The sequence below is a fragment of the Crotalus tigris genome, unplaced genomic scaffold (genome assembly GCF_016545835.1).
Source record: "Crotalus tigris isolate CLP2741 ecotype Arizona unplaced genomic scaffold, ASM1654583v1 scf7180000023617.9722795, whole genome shotgun sequence".
Taxonomy (NCBI): Eukaryota; Metazoa; Chordata; class Lepidosauria; order Squamata; family Viperidae; genus Crotalus; species Crotalus tigris.
In genome coordinates, this window is record NW_024100081.1 from 1,599,071 (window position 1) to 1,614,661 (window position 15,591).

General features: G+C 36.9%; 1 protein-coding gene across 17 annotated transcripts in view; it reads left to right on the top strand.

The window, feature by feature from the left end:
• Positions 1-15,591, top strand: part of DAB1 (DAB adaptor protein 1) — a 298,012-nt gene that overhangs the window by 160,053 nt on the left and 122,368 nt on the right. Inside the window, exon 1 of one of the 17 annotated variants that reach the window (XM_039319774.1) lies at positions 3,429-3,568. The exons of the other annotated variants lie outside the window; for them this stretch is intronic. The gene's annotated coding sequence lies outside the window, so the exon portion shown is untranslated. Of the gene's footprint in view, positions 1-3,428; positions 3,569-15,591 lie in introns of those variants that run through there. 17 annotated transcript variants of the gene reach the window in all.

Consider the following 15,591-nt stretch of genomic DNA (forward strand, 5'->3'; position numbering starts at 1 on the left):
GATGGGCAAATTAGGTCTTTAGGCTGGTCTGTATATGATAATCTGAAGAAACTGAAAGATGACCCCCTCCCTATGAGTACAACAGCTACTAATTTGTTTATTGAAATGGCTGAGGAGGTGGCAAAAACACTCACTGTAAAGAATTGTTTTGTATGTGGTGGTACCAGCATGGGGGAGCAATGGCCATGGGAAGCATTAGAGGCCACCCCTGAAATTTATAACATATTTAATGCTGGAAACGTGACAGCTCGAACTCGCTTCTCAGGAGCTGTGTGGACTTTGGCTACTAACCTGGTTGGGAGGAACTGTTTCTTCAGAAACCATACTGTGCCGGTAGGACATCTAATCTGTTTGGGATATTGGGATCAGGACTATGTAAAATGGGTCTCTCCTGGTCAAAGCCCAGAGCCCGCTGAATTTGAGGGAACTCTGCTCCCCTATCTTAAGGGCACTCAAAATGAGTGGATTGCCCCAGAAACATGTATTGGATTTGTGGTAATTTGGCCTATGAGAGGCTACCCCTAAACTGGGCAGGAACCTGTGTTTTAGGTTGGATTAAACCATCCTTCTTCCTGTTACCTATCAGGGCCCGACATACAGTCATATGTATATGACCTCATAGGGATGCTGAGACGAAGGAGAGATGTGGAAACCACTTTCTCTAATTTCCCCTGTAAAGAGCTAGCTGAATATGAGAAGACCAATGTCTGGAATTCGGAAAGAATAGTGTGCTCTTATGGACAGGCTACATGGGCTGAGGATGGGTCATATGGCTACAGAACACCTATCTATATGTTGAACAGGATTATCCGACTCCAAGCTGTCTTGGATCTCGTAGGCCAACGTTTGGATAAGGCTCTCAATATATTGTCTGATACTACTGATAAGATTCGAAGAGCAGTATATTAGAATAGGTGGCCCTAGATTACATCTTGGCAAAGGAAGGAGGTGTTTGCGGAAAGTTCAACCTTTCCAGGAAAAGCCATTAAGCAGTTGACCACTGAAATGAGGCAACTTACCCATAATGCTGACCAAGAATGGAAAGGTTTTGACTTTACCCAAGTGTTTATATCTTGGTTTCCAAAGCTGCCTGGTTTGCAAGCCATCGTGGCCCTCGTGGGAATCATTGCCCTTGGTTGTCTAATTCTACCTTGTATTTTACCTATTGTTACTCGCACCATTTCCAAGAGCCTCTCTATGCTCATTGAGAAAAGAGCCATAGCCCAGATCATGGCCCTTGTAGAGGAAGGGGAATATGCTACCTTATGTTATCCTCCAAGGTATGAAACTCCTCAATAATCTCGTGATTTTAGTGAAGTTTCAAGGGGAGGAAATGAGGTGGGCAGGAAAAAGTTCAATATATCTATATCTTAATAGGAATGCTTGTTGCTGACAATAGTTAATAGATAATATTAAGCTTGGCTGTGAAATGTAACCTAAATCATATAACCTGTGTGTCATAATTATAGAGATGTGTTCATGCTATGAAGAAACCATTTTACAAGAAGTGTCAGTGTCAACTAAAAGTCACAGATGTTGTAAGATAGCACCCGTGCAGAAAGGTGTGGTAAGACAACCGTTTGTGTGAACTTCTCCTTTTTCCTATGTGTGTTGTCTCAAGATATGAACTTCTCTCTTTTAGTGTGTTAAAGGTAGATAAGAAGTCATCTATTAGGTTAAGCGTGGGCGGCAAGCTGTATAAAAGTGACACCCTCAGAGTAACTCAGGGTTCAGAATTTGTCATGTGAATGCTCTGAACCATTGTGCACAAATAAAGCCTGTTTTCTCCAACCCTTCGTGGTCTTGTCTTCTGATGTAAGTATCGTGGTTTTTCCCACAACACTTGGGGGAAGGGTATGTCTGAGAAGCAAAATGCTCTTATTCTTACCCTTAAAACTTTCCCAAACTGAAAATGGCTTGAAATTTTTTGTTCTCCTTTTTTTCCATCATGAAAAATAGCTGAATATCATTCCCCCAAAATGTAATTATGAACTGGTTTGAGGTTTTTCAAAGGTGTTTGAAATGAGAATTGTTTGCCTTTTTGAAGCTCCCATTCACTTTCCCACCAGTAAATTAATACCACTATTTAAAAAAAGAATTGGCAGAGAAATCTCAACTTCCAACATAGACATACAGGCTACTTGTGAGAAGTAAAAATGTAACACTGTTTTTTTTTATTGTAATCTTTTTTGAAGCAAATGTGGGCAGAGGAGATTTTGGAGGATCATGGATGTTACAATAAAACTGAATATACATGCATAGATACATAGATTTAAAACTATATTTGAAGCATAGTCTTTCCCAGTGGTGGGATTCAAATATGTGAACAACCGGTTCTCTGTGTAGATTCCACTTCCAGAAATCCATTCTGGGCCTGGGCAACAAAAAATTAGCTACCAGTTCTGCCGAAGTGGTACCACTGAATCCTACTACTGGTCTTCCCCAATTGTTACTCCTTTAACAGGTCCTGAAGAAAAGTACATTTGAGGAAATTATAGTGTAGTGTTCCATTACCAATTAACATTATAAGCAAATGATAACTTATTATGAAATAACTATTATTAGTTTGGGAAAGAATAGATAGCACTTTCACCCTTCAGTCTTTGTATTTCAGGTCTGGGATTCGGTTAAGAATATATATCTGTTAAATCAGGGGTCCCCAACCCCCAGACCGTGGACCAGTACCAGGCCACAGCATGCTAGCAACTGGTCGGCATAAACAAGCAAAGCCCCATCTGCGAGACGCTGGCAGCACACAAAAATAACCACCCTCCGGTCTGTGGAAAAACCTCTCTCCACAGAACCAGTCCCTGGTGCCCCAAAGATTGGGTACCTCTGCCTTAAAGGGTGTCTGGGGAAGAAGAAATTGAGAAAAATAACTCCTCCTCTTCTTCCTCCTTCTCCTTCTCTTTCTTTTTGAGTGACAGGAGCAGAATCTCATAAGAATTCAGGAGCTAAACTAAAGTTTATTTCTACAATTGATACATTAACTGCCCAGATATTTTGCAACTTTCAGGAATGTTTTATATTATTTTGACTGAAAGCTGGTCTTCAAGCTTATGTTGCTTGAAATATTTGTGGGATGATTTCTGCTTGCAGTGTCTGTAATGCACAGGGTTAACAATTCCATTGCACTCCTATGTTATGTGGAGACATATTATCTGCCCTTACAGCTGACATTTGACAGCTTCCTGCAATGTATTAATGTCACTGTACTTCCATATCATTACTGTCTCTACTTTCCAAAGCTGTTAAAATCAAGAGCTGTGGTCATCTTCACTTCTGTTAGTGTCAGAATGCTGAGGACATATAGGAACACTAAGTAGAAGTCTCTGCTCCCTACAGCTACCAATAGCAAACTATAAAAACAGCATGCAATCTGTGCTTTAGTTTCTGAATGAAAGAGAAGAATGGATACATTCTGAATGTTGCCTACAAACTATATCAGGAGGAAGATGCTGAAAACCTAGGGACTCGAGGGTTAACAACTGGGCTCTCACAAATAAGCTGATGTAAGATGCATAAGATTGAAGGTGGTTCTGAACTGGAACAAAACTCTCAACTGCAGGTGCCTTAATATTGATTATAAATGTTTGGTAATAGAAGTAGTAAATTATCATAGACAGCTCTTGGAGATGAATGCCATTTCAGGTGACGCTGGTGGCAAATGGGATACAAAATCATTTTTGCCATTAGTTTTATTGGATGAAATGCTGTAATGTGGATCTTTTAAAATTATGTGTGTGTGTGTGTGTGTGTATGTATGTATGCATGTATGTATGTATGTCAAAGTATAGGTTACTCAAATGTTTCCCTTAATCAGATTTGATTAAACTGCTTTCAGATGCATCTGTTCCCCCAGGAACATTTCTATCTTATTATCTCAAATTCTCTTTCAAGAAAGTTTTTATTAGCTTTTCCTAATCCCCAAATAATTATTCAATGCAAGAACTATTTGTAGAGACAATCGTGTCAAAGGAAAAAGACTCATTAAATTCTTCAGTGCTGTAATGTACTATTTTTTCAGGATGACCTTCATATTATATGTGCTAATCTACTTGGAGGACTAGATATTGAGAAAGATAGGTCTAGCGTCTGCTGACAGAGTACATGTTTTACATGTGCAAGATACCTGATTTAGTTTGTACTTCTTTTTTTAAATGGGATCTCGGATGGCAAGGCTTGAGACCTTGGATTGTCATTGCCATTCAGAGCAGACTATGCAAGAATAGAAAAAGCAGTTCTTCAATTTAGTATAAGGCTACTTCTTATGTCATACATTCATTTATAAGGGATGTGGAATAAGTAAGCAACGCAGTTATCTGATTATCCGCAGGCAAAAGATTGAAGTAGTTGTTAATAAACATTGGTTAGCTACCTGGACCGCATCAAGAGGGAGGAGAAGAAGGTGAGAAGTAAGTAGGAAGGTTGAGGTGAAGGAGGAGAGGGGGTGAGTGAAGAAAAAGAGGGAAAGAAGTAAGTTGGTTTGAGGTGAGATGCAGTTTGGGGGGAAATGGGCGGGCAAGACCGAATGTGGTGTGTATCAATTTGTTTTATTTTTTTATCTGAAGTATTTGTAAGATTGTTATGTATTGTAAAGTTGAAAATAAAATTTTTTACAAAAATAAAAAAATAAACATTGGTTAGCTTGAACAAAATTATAAAGATACATGTAGAATGATATAACTCAAACTCTTGTATAAGAAAATGCATTATTCAGAAGATTGATAGACAGGTCCCTAAATTCTAGATTCAAGTTTTCCAGCCTTTCCTTGATTGAATGTATAACCTTATATATACCAAATATATATTCTGCCACTGAATTATAATCTCTATATTTCTAACCCTTACACTGCAAAGAATTACATGATTGGTCAAAGGGAACAACTTTTCAGATACATTCTTCTGTTAAAGTGGTATAAATAATTGCATATGTAGGAGCTTTTCAGAAAGTCCCTATAGTACAGTAGCTAAAGGCCTGTTATCTTGGAAATAATCAGATTCAAATAAAGTTCAGTGGACTAGGTAGTCTTAACTATGGCAGACATGACAAAGTGACTTATGCCACCTTTAAAATGTTAAAGGTTACATTATTCTAGACTTGGGTTTATTTTTTATAGATGCATGAAGTGCAGTTAAGAGGGTAGATGTTAACTGACTTGAGTATAGAGAGGAAAATGGATGGAGACAGATAGGCGTATATATAGTATTTAAATATATCCCAAGCGTCTCTTTTGGGATATCAGGATGATAATATTAACCGAAATTATACTGTTTTTTAATTATATTTCAGTTAATATATGGACCTTTGCACATTTGGAATGTGTTAATAAACAAACACAAAAATTTCCTCCCTCCTTCCGTCCGCACCTCTCTTTACATTAATCCTCTTTCACCAGGACTGTAATTGTGAATGGTTGTTTGGTGACATTCAGCGTGGGTTAGCTTTTGCTTTTATACAGTACTGTGTTTGTATGTTTACTGTCTTCCATATATCAGTTTGCTTGTACAGCTCTATTAATGTTGTGATACCTACAACAGTACAGTGGAAAAAGTTGCTTTTCCAGTTGAAGGCTTGTGTGTGTTTTTTCTTGGAGGCAATACCCTGGATATTTTATTCCTGTGCTGCTGGCACAGAGCAGGTTTGGCTCCTTTTTATAAGCCCTCACTTTTTATTTTGTCAGTTTATAATTACAATTATTTATTCAGTCGATACAGAATTATATATAATGGTGGGGCAAAAATTTGGTCTCTTAAAGTGGACTACAGGTAACATTGCCTAAATTCTTTTTATTTTTCTGGCATTTTAGTTTCTTGAATTGTTATTAAAGATGGTGAAAAATAGAAATTTGCAAGAAGACTTAGCTGTATTTGGCATTGTATCCTTGTTCGAAAACATGATGCTTAACATCATAGGTAACTGATAACTGTTCTTTATGTGAAGGAGGAAAGCTCTTTAAAGAGAAATAGATCATGACTGACTTGTTCTCCAACTTCTGTTCCCAAGGCGATGCTGTTGTAGGCTTTCACCCGTCTAAAGAACGAAGCTCAAATTACTTAAGGGACTACTTAGCTGCCGCTGGTGCAATTAAATTAATGTAGAGAGGGTTTTGATTTATTTCTGTAGATGGTTTGTGGGTTTGTTTTTTTTTTCTAGGTCAGTAATGCTTATATGAAAGAGAAGAAAACAGGAATTAAATGTTAGTTTTAAAATATTTTTAAACCCCCTTTCAGTATCCTTGTTGTTGTTTTTTTAAGGTAGAAAGATATATTGTGAGAAAACTACTATCACTGCATATAACTAATAAACAATAGGATGAATAAATGTTTGATATTTATCCATCAGTTCTTCCAATTTTTAAGATACATGTAATACAAAAACTGAGAAAATATAAAATAATGCTCATTCCTTTAGGACAGTAGTTCTCAACATTTTAATGCTGCGACCCCAACCGGTCATAAGTTGAGGACTACCCAACTGGTCGTAAGTCGAGGACTACCCAACCAGTCATAAGTCGAGGACTACCCAACCGGTTGTAAGTCGAGGACTTTCCCTGCCCGGGAGCGCCGCGCATGCGTGGTGCCGCCCCCTGCGCCGGTCGAGGCATAGCTGGCAAGAGGCAGCGACGGCGCAGGGCGACCACTGGCTGGGCCACCAGCTGGCCCAGTCCAAGGGAGGTAAGGCACCCGTTGGCCTCCCACCTCCCACCCCTGGCCCTCTTTTACTTACATTTTTAGTAGTTGCTCAGCAGGGAGGGGTGGAAGCTTCCAGACAGCTCGCCTTCGCTTCAGACAACTTGCAGCACCGTTTGCAGACTGGCGCTTTTGGCGGGCTTAGCAGGGCAGAGACAGCCTGGACAATTCCTATTGGCTTTTGAAAGCCAATAGAATTAGACTGTATTCAAGAGAGTCTATTCTATTGGCTTTCAAAAGCCAATAGAATAAAAGGGAGTAGCACAGCTAAGGAAAAGGGGGGAAAAATGGCGGACTGCATTGTTTGGTGACCCCCGTGAAATGGTCATTCGACCCCAAATGGGGTCGCAACCCACAGGTTGAGAACCGCTGCTTTAGGATATTGTTAGTGTATTAACAAACATATGGACATAAATGGATATCAGCCATTTAATTTTGTTACACTGTCATAATTATTATCAATTCCATTTTGAATAGAATTTGCTAAAGTGACATCCTGATTTACACAAGAAAGTTCTTTTTAAGGGGAAAAAACCCTCTATTTAAGCTAAGCTCAGCTGGAACTGAGAAAGAAGAGGAATTTTGAAATAACATGTCAATAATTAGCTTCAGAATAGAAAATTGAGCAGTTATTTTATCATATGAGCCATTAAAGTATTGCACTTTCCCACTAAATTAAGAATGATTATATATACCTTCTAAATGAGCACTTTTAAACATACATACTTAAACTAATTCTGGCTTATTTCATCCTTGTGTTTTGTGTGGTATTTCTTCTTTTGGCATGAACTTGAGTTCAGAAGCAACTTCTGAAGATACACTTTCAATTTCTGACAAATTATCATTTATTTTTAATATTTTTCAAGTTCACAGTTTAAGTCTTTATTCTTACGTTTTATTTGCCTGTGAAATTGAAACAGCAGGGCTTGCCCAGGACTTCATAGAATTTTAAACTGAGTTTTCACATTAAATTATTAAACAATTTCAGTTCATTTCTGATGGTCGTATCTTGCTTCCTGACGCTGAAGTTCATGGCTCTCTCCTTAAAAATGTGTGCTAATGCATCTTTCAATAATATTAAAACAATGAAACAGTCAGATGTGTCTGTTTATTTAATTTATGTAACCATGAATTCACCAGGATCTTCCAGTCAGAAGATCATACAGCTTCATCCAATATGTAATTTGCTTAACAACCATAGTGATTCTCTTAATGGGAACCCTTTCTCCAGCAGCTTTATAATCTGTAAAAAATATATTTCTTTTAATTTGTCCCAACAGTGTTGTGTTCATGAATCTGCACATTTTTTTTTTTTATTGAAAATTTTTAAATTTTACAAAAACAAATCCCCTTCCCATACCCCCCCCAACCCTACCTCACCCCCCTCCTACCCAACCTCCCACACCCTCCCCTGGACTTCCCAGAGCTGAGTACAGGCTTAATTGAGAAAAAAACTTAAAACACTTTTAAAACCTAAACAAATTTAAATACAATCATCATTCTATATAAACTCCCTCCAAAAACGCAAATTTAAACATTACTTTCTTTGAATATCTATACCTATAATGTAAAATCTAATTTCTCCCTCTTTCTTTATCCTAATACAAAAAAATAAATATATAAACCTTTGTTATACCATCAAAACTAAATACTCTTAGAAAACTTAAAGTAAATACATATTTCCTTCAATCTTCATAATCTTCTCACCTATCCAAAAAAAAACTTAAAAATCCTAAACAAATCTAGACACATTTAGTTAAACAAATTATTTTCTCTTAAAGATATTAATAATATTTAAAAACTTGAAACACTTTTGAATCCTAAACAAATCTAAATACAATCATCATTCTATATAAACTTTCCTCCAAAAACACAGATTTAAGCATTACTTTCTTTCCTAAACAAATCTAGACATTTAATTAAGCAAATTATTTTCTCTTAGAAATATTAATAATAATATTTAAAAACCAAATTTAAGCATTACTTGAAACTTAAACAAATTATACTCCCTTCGAAACACAAATTTATTAGAATCCCCTCACTGAAATAAACAAATTATAATCCCTTCAAAACACAGGTTTAAACAATATTATCATTAAAGGTTTAAAACTTAAAGCTGAAATATATTATTATCCCAAAACACATATTTAGACATTACATAAGACATTTTCCAAAAACGATGTAAGTTTTACTTCTCCCACAATCTCAATAGTAAACTTCTTGTCTAAAGTTCTCATTCAATGTCCATAATTTTCTGTCCGATAACCAGTTGCACCCACTATAAACACAAACTTCTTATCTAAAATTTTCATTCAATATCCATAATCTTCTGTCTAATAGCCAGTTACATCTACTATAAGCACAATCCATATCGGTTTCTCTTGCCCGCAAGCATCGAAAAAAATGCGTGGAATTCTGCCCTTGAAGATCGCTCCAAAGAGTTTGTAAGTCCTGGTTGACCCACAAGCTCAGGAATCAGTACCTGTGAAACTTCCTCAACCTCCTTCTTCTGTTGGTCTTTCTCTTTACATTTATATGTTACTTTTTCTTTACATTTATATGTTGGACAAGTCTCAGGGACCGATACCTGTAAAACTTCCTCAGTGAATTCCTCCTTGTGTTGATCTTCACAATTATAAGTTGTACAAGTTATCCTCTGCCCGTTCCTCTCTTGTTGGTGCCCCTCAAGCTGAAATTTCCCAATTTCCATTTCAGGCAGCAATTCCACCCTTGAAGATTGCTCCAGAGACTTTGTAGGTCTAACTTCTCCCAGAGATTCAGAGACCTTCTTCTGTTGCTGCTTTTCTTTGCAATTGTATGCTGCACAAGTTGTCTTCTGTTCCTCAACCTGGACTTGTTGGGGCCTCTCAAACAAGGGTTCCCCAATTTTCATAAATATAGGCTCTTCAAGCTGTAATTCTACATTCTTTTCTTCCAAAGCTTTAAACTTAATAGATGGCGATACACATACCCCCAGGACCGAGGTATAAAAATCTTTTGCTTGAGAAACAGTATTAAGTCTATAACATGTCCCCAGGTGGTTCACCACCATTCCAGTCGGGACATCCCATCTGAATGGTATTTTTCTCTTTTTAAGTTCATTTGCTAGAAAAGCAAACTCCTTTCTTCTTCTTAAAATTTTAGATGGGATCTCCTTAAAAATTATAACATCTTGTGAAGCAATTTGAAATCTCTTCTTATAATAGGCTTGCACAATTTCATTGCGTAGAGATTTTTTACCAAAGTAAATTACCACATCTCTTGGCAGATTCTTCTGTGCTGCCACCACAGAATTAACCCTGAATAATTTTTCAATTTCACTAAGTATTCCCTCTTTTTCTTTATTCAAAATCAATGCAAAGTCCTTTGCAACCATCTCTTTCAAATTTCCTTGCAAAGACTCTTCCAGGCCCCTGATTCTTAAGGCATATTCCATTTGTCCATATTGAAGCATAAGAATTTCATTTTCCATCTCTTTTTCCATACTTTCAATTTTCCCCTCCATTATCTCCACTTTTTCAGCTACCTCTTCCACATGGGAGTTCATCTTTTCAAGAACAGAAGCAACTCCTTTTAAAGCCAAAACAAAGTCTTGTCTCAAGATCTTATTGTTTTCCTCTAAAATCTTTTTCATTTCTGCCCTAATTTGAATTATGACATCTCCCATCATGTCTTGCAAATCCTTCATAGTTGTTAGCTGACCCCCAGAAGAGGGTGAGACTGTTAATTTAGAAGCTGTAGAAATCCCTGGACGCTTTGGAGCCATCTTAAAAAAAAAACCCTTTAGTCCTTCTTAAAAAATTATAAAAATTCCTTCAAAAATCATAACTCCCTCCAAAGAAGGTCATTATAATAAAAAGAAAAAAGGGGGGAAAAAAAGAAGAGAAAAGGAATTAAAAAAGCTTTACTCCTCCTTAAAAATTGCAAAAATTAAGCAAAAAAAAGGAGTTAACTCCATGAATTCAAAAAGAAAGAGGGGGGGAAATCCTTCAAAAAGGGGTCATTGCAATAAAAGGAAAGGAGTTCAGAAAAAAAGAAAAGAGAGAAAGAAAAAAAAAGGGGGAGAAGAAAAAAATAATTAAATAGAAAAGGTCCGTTCCATTTTTTTTAAAAAAAAATACTTAGAGATACCAAAAACAAACACAAAGATTAAACAAAAATAATAATTCTAACAGTCCATTCCAATCATAAAAAAATAAAAAAGGAAAAGGGAAAGGAAAAAAAAAAAAAGCACCAAAAAGCCTGCCGGTCAGCATTCTAACTTCCAAAAAAAAAAAAAAAAACACCGAGAGATTTGCCGATCGCCATTTTACTTTCCCTTTCAGCAAAGAAGGAGAAATAAAAAGAGAGAGTAAAAATAGAAACAAGTCTTAAAAACTTAAAATCCAAATAAGTCAAAGAAAGCAAAAACTAAATCCTCTACTCAGCTCTGTCCGTTTAAAAAAAAAACTCACCAGTTCTCTTTAAGCACGGAGGTGTTTGCAGCGGCTCGTTTTGTCCCTGAGGACAAAAACAGCTGGGAAGCGGAGACAAGTCTGAACTCCGTGGGAGCACTCCTTTCACCCCCCAAAAAAAGGACTTGGGGGGTGCAAAAGAGGCTCTACCACTATTCAGACACTCTCTGCCCCCCCCTTTGCCCGGGAGGGGGATTTTGAACCGCTGAACAGCTGATGTCTGCTGTTCATAGCAGTTCTTACACTTACCCAGGAGGACGGCTACAAAGTAGCCGCCATCGCGCGCGCAAAATCCACCGGAAGTCCGAATCTGCACATTTTAAAGCACCTCTCTCAGTCAAAATATTGCAGCACCATTTCTGAGTTGGTTTGATGTCTTACATTGAGTAAAGATGAAAGTGTAGTTTGCAGTGTAGAAAATTAGCAGATATTTTGGGTTTAAAAATTTATTGACACAGATAAGAATTCAGTTGACTATTTCATGGACAAAATAGTGATACTATATGAGCAAAAACTGTTCGTTTATTCAAACAAACAAGGCAGCCTGAAGCCCAGTAAGCTTAAAATTTAAAATTGTTGTTGTTAATTGCGAAGTCGTGTCCGACCCATCGCGACCCCATGGACAACATTCCTCCAGGTCTTCCTGTCCTCTACCATCTTCTGGAGTCCATTTAAATTCACACCTACTGCTTCAGTGACTCCATCCAGCCATCTCATTCTCTGTCGTCCCCTTCTTCTATTGCCCTCAATCTTTCCCAGCATTAGGCTCTTCTCCAGTGAATCCTTCCTTCTCATTAGGTGGCCAAAGTACTTGAGTTTCAGCTTCAGGATCTGGCCTTCTAAAGAGCAGTCGGGGTTGATCTCTTCTAGGACCGACCGGTTTGAACGTTGGGTGGCCCTGCACGGCATAGCTTATAGCTTCATTGAGTTACGCAAGCCCCTTCGCCACGACAAGGCAGTAATCCATAAAGGGGAATTTAAAATTAAGAAATCATAAAACTGAAGAAGGAAAAATATATGTCTAGAATTTGGGAGTAAGCTAAAGAATAGAAAGCTGAGAGACAACAGGATTATAAGAAGAAGGCAATAGAGCAGGGGTCTTCAAACTTGGCCCTTTTATGACTTGTAGATTTCAACTCCCAGAATTCCTCAGCCAGAGTGCCTGATTGAGGAATTCTGGGAGTTGAAGTCCACAGGTCATAAAAGGGCCAAGTTTGAAGACTCCTGCAATAGAGTGAGATGCCTGGATCTGATGAGAAGTTAGAAAAAGAAATTAGGAAAACAATGAAATGAGAAACATCCACAACAGGTTCCCAGTGATTTGCTTGCTTCCCCTTTTAGATGCTCACAGTTCATCAGTTGATGAGAATGAGGTGCAAAAGACATCATGGGGGAAGGCTTTTGACTTTATAATTGAAGTTCCTTTATGTTGTCTCCCCAAACATTTAAGAAAATTTTCACAGTAACCTATTGGGTTTGTGCATTACTTCAAAGGGATGGAGAATGAAGGAAAATGATGGAAAGAAGTTTACTGCCCATCCAATCAACTTGAAATAACTAATTCTATGACTTAGATAATTTTGTTACCCTGTCATCAACACCATATACCTATATTTTTTGTTCTGTAATCTTGAGGACTTCCTTTTATTACTGCCGCTTACATCCTCCTGTTTTTCCTGTCACCCGCAGTTCCCCAAATTATGCACTTTGCTTGAATTTTAAGTTGGTGCCCAAAATGGAGAACATTCTCAAAAACATATAGAAGCTTTATCACCTGTGCAGTTGCATTGTGACTGGAGGCTAATTGCATAGTTAATTTTTTTTAATTCTGATGTAATACTTTAAACAGATACAGTGTTAATAATATGCCCTATTAGACAACCTGTGACCCATTGGGTCTGTCTATTTTCCACATGTAATATAATGCTGTTACAATATAATGCAGTCCCCACAGGCTCACCCTTTATCCATCGGCATCCTCAGCCAGCCCTAGCTCACCATCAGGATCCAAGAGGATGAGGGATCCTTCCCTCACCATCACCACTATTAAGATATTTCAGATTTTTCAGATATCAGCCTCAATCTGAAGCAGCCAATGGCTGCTTGCCTGTCAGACCTTGCCGCCAGCCAATTGGGTGCAGGGACCAGAAGGAGGCAGGAAAAAGGACAGTGATACACCCCTCCCATTTTCTCTCATGCTACACAATCTATGTGTTTCTGGTAAATGTAGTTGGAAGGTGTGGTGGCGCTGAAGCAGCCACAACATTCCCAAATTTTATTCCCTCAGGAATAATGGATCCCAGCATTCTCTTAAGTTACCCATTTGAGGTACCTTTGTTGACAAAGTGTTGTCCTTTGATGCAGCATTTTGCCCAATTCAATGTTATAAAGTATCAAACAAAAACAAGAATTTGAACAGTATGTAGATGTGCCACAAAAAAATAAAGAAAAATATTACCATTCTTTTCTTTAAAAAAAATTGAATGATTCTGATGCTGCTCTTATTACGCATCATTGTGAATGCTATAAATGGCTTATTAATTGTTACATCAGGTAGTTAAATAATAACTATATATATATAATCAACAATTAGATTCCACTGAATGCCTACAGACACTAGCATAAAGGTCTGAGAAAAATGATTAAAGAGGAAGCAAAACATACCATTTAAATCATAACAGGAGGATTAACTAGATAAAAAAGGATAATGATTGCAGTTGATTACTATAGCAGAAAGAACACTTAGGAAATTCACATTAGGACCCTGATAATTGAAAGTATTTAAAAATAAACGCAACCTCTGTTTTTCGTTGATTAAAAAGGTCACTGGCAAACTAAAGTGTTAGCATTCATTTTCTATCCAAACCCATTGCAGCAAATACTGTACATGAAAATGATGTAAGTAAGTTCATCCATTTATTCTGAGTGATTCCTTTTGTGAAACAGAGTCAAGTCATAATTTTAAGGGCACAGTGTTACAGTTCCATTTTTCTCAAAAGAAGAAAAACTTGGTATTTATTCTTGGTTGTTTATATTTTGCAGGCTTATTTGTCCTATTAAAATCCTCTGCACAGGTTATGGATCATGGATATACTTTTTATTCTTTACAACTTAATGAAAATAATGGATAAATGGATTCAGAATTCTTGTCTGTTGTTAGAGAGGCTTGCATAAGTTTGGAATGAAAAAAAATATGGGTTGGAGCTTAGTATGCTGAATAAAACATTCTAAGAGAGTAAAGGGGACCTCCAAATACATCCTTGTATGATAAGCAGTTGGATGATGGTTTGGGATGGTGATGACGGCTTCACTCTAAGCCCCTCCTTTCTAGTCATTGGACTGAATGTGTCGCCCATCCAGCTTTCCCAATACCCATCAATATAAATTAGAAATGAGAAAGAAAGTATAAACATACAAAGATGCAACATGTTTAATTCACAGAAGGAAATAAGATTTCCTTTATCTCTACTGCTGACAGAGGGGTTGAAAAAATGTTAAGAAGCCATGCTTTCCCTAACTTGTTTTTCCTAGCAGCTCTATTATATAGTTCATGATTTGGTCCCTTTGCATAAACTTCACAGCTGATATAAATCTTTACTACATGGATGTTTATATATATATATTATATATAATTATCTCTTTCCTTGGTTTAGAGTTCAGCTTACATTCTGAAACATGGGAAGTCTTGTATTTGCCCAGTTCAGTGGTTTAATCCAACACAGGAGATGGTTATAACTAATTTCAAATGCTAAAAGCTGAGTATTTTGCTCCTTGTTCTCCATAATTCATTTATACTTCAGTGGTTCATTAAAGATCTGAATGATCTTCCTTATTAGAAAAGAATATTGTTTATTTATACATCCAATTAGAACTCTGCTTATCTAAATATATGTGAATATACTAAAAAAAATTGCAGGATTTATCTAATTTAGACAATTATTTTTTTATTCTTTGAATTTAAATTAATGGTTTTTTTTAAAAAAAATAATCATGGAATTGAAATAGCTATCAATCATGTGTCACAACTGATGTTGCCTGGTTTTCTTCAAAATTATTTGAGCCTTTTCTAGGCATAATAATAATAATAATAATAATAATAATAATAATAATAATAACAACAACAACAACAACAACAACAACAATAATAATAATAATAATAATAAAAATAAAGTTGGAAGGGACCTTGGAGGTCTTCTATTAGTCCAACCCCCTGCTCAGGCAGGAAACCCTATACCATTTCAGACAAATGGTTGTCCAGTCTCTTCTTAAAAACTTCCACTGTTGGAGCATTCACAACTTCTGGAGGCAGGTTGTTCCACTGATTCATTGTTCTAACTTTCAGGAAATTTCTCCTTAGTTCTTGGTTGCCTTTCTCTTTGATTAGTTTCCATCAATTGCTTCTTGTCCTGCCTTCAGGTACTTTGGAGAATAGCTTGATTCCCTC